At 46.0% G+C, this 6,000-nt stretch overlaps 1 protein-coding gene and 1 pseudogene across 2 annotated transcripts in view; one reads left to right on the forward strand and one right to left on the reverse strand.

Moving 5' to 3' along the window:
• The window catches only part of KIF24 (kinesin family member 24), a 78,089-nt gene that overhangs the window by 6,110 nt on the left and 65,979 nt on the right, over positions 1-6,000 (forward strand). The gene's annotated exons all lie outside the window — the stretch shown is intronic.
• LOC105517826 lies at positions 3,485-4,733 on the reverse strand (annotated as a pseudogene). Its single transcript, XR_001002717.1, has one exon. The product of XR_001002717.1 is annotated as a serpin H1 pseudogene (transcript).

Here is a 6,000-nt window from a genome sequence, read left to right on the forward strand (position 1 = left end):
CCTTAAGAATTCTATTAAGTATCATATATTCTAATTCCTTTGCAGCAGCTGTTTTAAGCAGTTGTCTAGTATCATCTGTCTTCTGTTGAGATCAGTAGTCTATAGATAGAAGAATCCCTAGAGTTTGAAATAATAAGTTCTCTTATGGGAGAAAAGTGTATACTATATTTTTCACCCTTTAATCTCTCACTGATAATACTGAATTTCTTGTGTTCTTAGTGACCTTATGCCTAATATGGGGTACAGAAATGTTTTAATAATAAAATTGATTGAAAATGCTGATTTTCTTTTGTATCAGTTTTTTGGAGACGGAGTCTCATTCTGTTGCCCAGGCTGGAGTGCGGTGGCACAATCTCGGCTCAGTGCAACCTCTGCTTCCCAGGCTCAAGCAGTGCCCCCCAATGTCAGCCTCCCAAGTAACTGCGACTAAGGCATACATCACTATACCCAGCTAATTTTTGTATTTTTTGTAGAGACAGAGTTTCACCATGTTGCCCAGGCTGGTCTCAAACTCTTGGGCTTAAGGGATCCAACCGCCTTGGCCTCCCAAAGTGCTGGGATTGTAGGCATGAGCCACAGTGCCTGGCCTTGTATCAGTTTTGAATAGTCCAGCGGTCCCAGTGACTTTGTTAGTAACTTCTTTAAAATTGATTATTATTAGGCTGGGTGCCATGGCTCATGCCTGTCCTAGCACTTTAGGAGGCCAAGGCAGGAGGATCACTTGAGCTCAGGAGTTTGAGACCAGCCTGGGCAACATAGTGAGACCTCATCTCTTAAAAAAAAAAAAAAAAAAAAAGTGATCATTATTAGTGTTTGTCTAGGGCTAGATGGGTTGGGGGGAAATGGGGAGTGACTGCCAGTGGGTACTGGGTTTCTTAATGTAAATGAATAAAGTTGGTTGGTATAAAGGGACTAGGTGCAGGTAGAACCATGGAGTGTATTAGAAGGGTATATGCCCTTGTAAAAGGGACAGCCACTACTCTGTTTTGGTCTACTACTTCCTTATCTAATTGCAGGCCCGATGTAACTACATCTTTTAATTTTCAGGAAAAGCAGGAACTGGATATTTTTAATTGCTCCTAATTTTTTAAACAGTACAACAAATTAAAAAATAATTTTTTAAAAAACTTTGTAAGCCAGACTGCAAAATATGAAGATAATCCTTCATGGACCAAATATTATAGGCTAGATCAGCTACAGATTAGATTATCTCTATTGACCTGGCTAGCTGTAGGACTCCTTTTAAAAAAATCTTACAAAAATAAAATGTAGGACAGGCACAGTGGCTCATGCCTGTAATCCCAACACTTTGGGGGCTGAGGCAAGAGGATTGCTTGAGCCCAGGAGTTCCAGACCAGCCTGGGCAACATAGGGAGACCTCATATCTACAAAAAAATTTTAAAAATTAGTCAGGTTTGGTGCTGTGCACCTGTAGTCCCAGCTACCTGGGAGACTGAAGCAGGAGGATTGGTTGAGCCCAGGAGTTCATGACTACAGTGAGCCGTGATTGCACCACTATACTCCAGCCTGGGTGACAGAGTGAGACCCTTTCTCAAAAAAAAAAAAAGTATGTATGCATGTATAGCTTTTTTTTTTTTAATGCTATAGGTAGATCCCCGTGCCTGTTTTGTTTCAGATGCTTAGTGGGTACATTACAGAAACTGTCTCCTGCAAATGTATAATCAGTACACTTGTGGAGAGTACTTTAATATATCTAATTTTACTGTCAATGCCTGTATAAATTATTTCAATTTTAAATTTGAAGAAGCAGAGACCCATAGATGTTAAATAATCTGACCATGTATCACACCTGGTTCTTAGCAGAGCCTGACTGAGTCCTCGGTTTTTTTGCCTCCTAATCTAGTAATCTGCTATAATGGTTACTACTGCACAAACGCTTTGGTAGTCTACTAACAGATATTTGAAATAAAAATCTTATTTAACATCTTAAAATAGAAAAAATAAACCATGTAGGTATTTTGTTCCCTGTTCAATTCTGTCTCCCTCCCTACAGAATAAGAATGTGTTTGGTTGCACTGGTAGTTTAAGGGCCTATGTTTATTGGATGTCTATGATATGTTACACCAATGCTTTAGTGTTAGTTACCTTTAAATCTAGTGACATGTCAATAATTATAGCTAATCTATTTCTAAGAAGGATGGAGGGAGGTCTTACATTACAATATGTAGCTACAAAGAAAACAGTGCATAAAAATAAAAGCACACATTTGAACAATGCAGTTATAACTTAGTACATGGAGAAGGGTCATTATCATGGTAAGCCTGTCTAAAGAGATCTAGAGCAAAAATCCTGGGGTACAAGTAAAATAAAGCTCATTTCAGCAACATTTTGGCAACTTGAGTTCAAACATATTTAAATTTGTAGAAAGAGAAAAATTACTTTAGGTCCTCCCATCTCCCCTCCTTCCCAAGGGAGATCTGTAGCTATTTGTAGGTTATAGCCTTTTCCTTTTTTTTTTTTGAGAAGGAGTTTGATTTTTGTCACCCAGGCTAGAGTGCAATGGCGCAATCTTGGCTTACTGCAACCTCCGCCTCCTGGATTCAAGAGATTATCCTGCCTTAGCCTCCTGAGTAACTGGGATTATAGGCGCCCGCCACCATGCACAGCTAATTTTTGTATTTTAGTAGAGATGGGGATTCACCATGTTGGCCAGGCTGGTCTCGAACTCCTGACCTCAGGTGATCCGCTTGCCTCTGCCTCCCAAAGTGCTGGGATTACAGACACGAGCCACTGTGCCCGGCTGGTTATAGCCTATTTATTTTCTTGTTGTTGTTGTTGTTGGAAACATTTTATTGAAAAAAAAAATTGTACAAATAAGTTCTTGGTTTAATAGCAACAAAGGCTCATGTTCCCCCTTCCCTCCCCATCTTTGAAAAACTAAAAAAGAAACAGAACCAAAAAGTTCATCCCCACGACACCATTCTTGACCAGAGTCTGCCCAGAAGCCCGTCCTGTGATCTCTTTCTCGATCTGCCTCCCTGGGGCCAGGTGATTCTGGGGATGCCTGGTCCCAGGGGCTGCAGCACCTAGTTTTGTAGTTGGGAGACTGCGACAGAGCTGGGGAGGCGGCTGAGGTGTTTTAGTGTCACGAGAAGAGGGCTGGCTGACACCCCTAGCTCAATTTGGTCTCACAGTTGAGAAGGTACTTGGCTATAAATATGAATGCTGATTGAGGCAGGCTTGATCTGTGACTTTGAGGGCAGGCAGGATGACTATGGCCCAGGTCCCACAGGATGTGGAGTTTATGGGCTCAGCATCATGGTATCTGGGGCCCATGTCCAAGTGGAATAAATTCTAGCTGGGAAGGTCCATTCAAGCACACGGGAACCCCGGTTTGTTTTTCCACCCCCACCCCATAGAGTATCCAAGGCTGGTACCTCACCTCCCCCGCAACCCCAGTAGCACCCATGTGTCTCCAGAAGCCTTCAGCTCCCTCTTGCTATCCTGTGTGCACCCTGAGGCCCTACAACTCATCTTGTATCTTGTCAACCTTAGGCTGGACTGGGAGACCAGTGAACAGCAGGGAGCCACCCTGGGTGTCCCACACCAGGAAGACGAAGGGGTGGTCAGAGTAGAACAGCTTGGGGCTGCGCAGCTCCTCGTGCCCATAGATGTCCTGGTCAAAGGGGTTGCTGTTTGTGTCCAACTCAAAGGCGGTGGTGTGGAACACACTGGCCAGGTACAGATCCTTCTTGCGTGGCATGTGTGACAAGCTTGCCTTGTTCTTGTCAATGGCCTCAGTCAGGCCAAGCCCAGACAGGTGTTTCTGCAGGTCATGGGAACCTCCACCACACCCTTGGGCAGGGAGATGGTGACAGCCTTCTGCATCTTCCCCATCCAGATCTTCAGCTGCTCTTTGGTTAGTGGCTTTTCAAGGCCTGGAGGGGCTCCACGTGGTGGGGCATGAAGATGATGAGGCTGGAGAGCTTGTGGGCTGGGGCATCTCCACGATTTGCAGCTTTTCCTTCTCGTCGTCATAGTAGTTGTAGAGGCCTTTCTGGTGCATCATCATGACAACCACGGTATAGGGCCGAGTCATGAAGCCACGTTTGTCCACCATCTTGTGCTGGAATTTCTCATCCCAGTGTCGCTTGAAGAACATGGCGTTGACAAGTAGGGCGCCGTCCGTGCAGTCCACGTCCTTGGTGACCTCAGGCAGCTTGCCGTCGGTGGTCTGCGTGGCCCACTCGTTGATGGACTGCAGCGCACTGCGCTTGTTGCGGAAGTTGATCTTGGAGTGCTCGCAGTTGTAGGGCTGCTTGCTGCTGCGCACGAAGTCATCAGCGAAGCTCACTGAGCTGGGTCCCTACAGGCGGCTGCCCAACTTCCAAGTCACGTTTCGCGCGGTGGAGTTGCTGAGTGAGCACATGGGCTCGCCCTTGCCAGCGTGCATCTCCTCGTGGCGCAGCTGCTCGGTGCTCATCACTGCCTTGGCCTGCAACGCCATGGTCGCCTTGCCGCCGAGCGACACAGGCCCCAGCGACGAGGCCGCCACAACCGGCGACACTAAGATGTTCTCCACCTCCTGGTCCTTGGCCCATGGCCTGGTACAGGCTGAAGGCCGGGCCAGCGCTGCGTTCGGCCAGCGTGGCTGCCTTAGGGTTCAGCTTCTCCACCGTGCCAGGAGCTGCTGTGGCTGCAGGTTTCTTCACCTCGGTCGCCAAGGCCACCGCCAGGAGGCAGAAGGCGCTGAGGAGCGGGAGGGAGCGCATGGCTGGGAGGTGATTTGCATGCACCACAGTGGACCTGTGAGGGCTGCTGGGTCGGGCTGGGTTGGGCTGGGCTGGCGCTGAGACCAGATTCTCGCTCACGAGCCGCGACACGATTCTACTCTTCTATAGCCTATTTCTATGTAAGTTTTATAACTTATAGCTGAGGGTTACTTATATGTTCATTATTCATGTCTTTTTTTTAGGGGCGAGGTCTCACTATGTTGTCCAGGTTGCCTTATTCATGTATTTGTCTTGTTAAACCACCGGCTTTAGACTTGTTTGTTCTTCTCCCTAATTTTCTAATCAGGCTTCTACATGTTGAGGAAAGGATTCTTAAAGCAATCCTTTGCTCCCATGCTCCCCTAACTACTGAAAAATAAATCCAATAATACAATTTGAATTAAAAAATTAAGATTTTAAGGGTATGGTAGTATCCCCCCTTATTCGAGGAGGATGTTCCAAGACCCCTGGTGGATGCCTGAAACCATGGATAGTACCAACTCCTATTATAGGTTATGCTTTTTCCTAAGTCTAGAACTTTCATTCTTTCACTTAAAGGAAGCATTGTGGCTTCTCTTTGGCATGTCTGAATTGCCAACATTACTACTCTTTTGCGTTGGGGCCATTATTTCAGTAAAATAAGGGTTACGTGAACACAAGCATTGCAATACCCCACAGTTGATCTGGTAACCAGAATGGCTACTAAGTGACTAATGAGTGGGCAGTTTATGCAGTGTGGATAGGCTGGACAGTGGGATGATTCACATTCCAGGAAGCGGGAGCCGGTATTATGAGAGATTTTAATTGTGCTACTTAGAATGGTGCACAATTTAAATCTTAAAAATGTTCCTTTCTGGAATTTTTCACTTAGTATTTTTGGACTGGTTGCTGAACCGGAGGACAGATACTACTATAACTTACATTGAAATTATCAATCTAAAAACAACAACCAGTAAATAGCACTTTTTTTTTTTTTTGAGACAGAGTCTCCCCCTGTTGCCCAGGCTGGAGTGCAGTGGTGTGGTGTCGGCTCACTGCAACCTCTGCCTCCTGGCGTCAAGTGATTCTCCTATCTCAGCCTCCAGAGTAGCTGGGATTACAGGTGCGTGCCGCCATGCCTGGCCAATTTTTTTTTTTTCTTTTGAGACAGAGTTTTGCTCTTGTTGCCCAGGCTGGAGTGCAATGGCGTGATCTCGGCTCACCGCAACCTCCGCCTCCTGGGTTCAAGTGATTCTCCTGCCTCAGCCTCCCAAGTAGCTGGGATTAC

The sequence above is a fragment of the Colobus angolensis genome, unplaced genomic scaffold, assembly GCF_000951035.1.
Source record: "Colobus angolensis palliatus isolate OR3802 unplaced genomic scaffold, Cang.pa_1.0 Scaffold308, whole genome shotgun sequence".
In the NCBI taxonomy this organism is placed as follows: Eukaryota; Metazoa; Chordata; class Mammalia; order Primates; family Cercopithecidae; genus Colobus; species Colobus angolensis.